This window comes from Crocuta crocuta, unplaced genomic scaffold (genome assembly GCF_008692635.1).
Source record: "Crocuta crocuta isolate KB4526 unplaced genomic scaffold, BGI_CrCroc_1.0 scaffold128, whole genome shotgun sequence".
NCBI classification, from domain to species: Eukaryota; Metazoa; Chordata; class Mammalia; order Carnivora; family Hyaenidae; genus Crocuta; species Crocuta crocuta.
Genome location: NW_027532232.1, coordinates 247,036 through 247,297, shown reverse-complemented (window position 1 = coordinate 247,297; position 262 = coordinate 247,036). Strand labels below are relative to the sequence as shown.

General features: G+C 65.3%; 2 protein-coding genes across 2 annotated transcripts in view; one reads left to right on the top strand and one right to left on the bottom strand.

The window, feature by feature from the left end:
• The window catches only part of LOC144242995 (olfactory receptor 6V1-like), a 309,970-nt gene that overhangs the window by 90,734 nt on the left and 218,974 nt on the right, over positions 1-262 (top strand). The gene's annotated exons all lie outside the window — the stretch shown is intronic.
• Positions 1-262, bottom strand: part of ZYX (zyxin) — a 23,574-nt gene that overhangs the window by 8,148 nt on the left and 15,164 nt on the right. The window lies entirely within an intron of this gene.

The window sequence follows — 262 nt, the reverse complement described above, 5'->3', positions numbered from 1 at the left end:
CTCTGGGAGCACGGGGTCAGTAAGGGCGGGGGCTCGACCCAGGACTGATGCAGCTCCCGTTACACTTGGGAAAACGGACCCAGGGAGGAAGATTCGTGCCCCACATTCCCGCCTCCCACCCCCCAGGCGCGGGACTTGGAACGGTCCCAGGAGCCCTGGCTCCCAGCCATGAGCTCCGCGATGAGGTAAGAACATCTGCTCGGGACAGACTAGCTGCGCCCAGCCCCCTTCGCCGCAACCTTCCCAGACACCCCCAAACTCC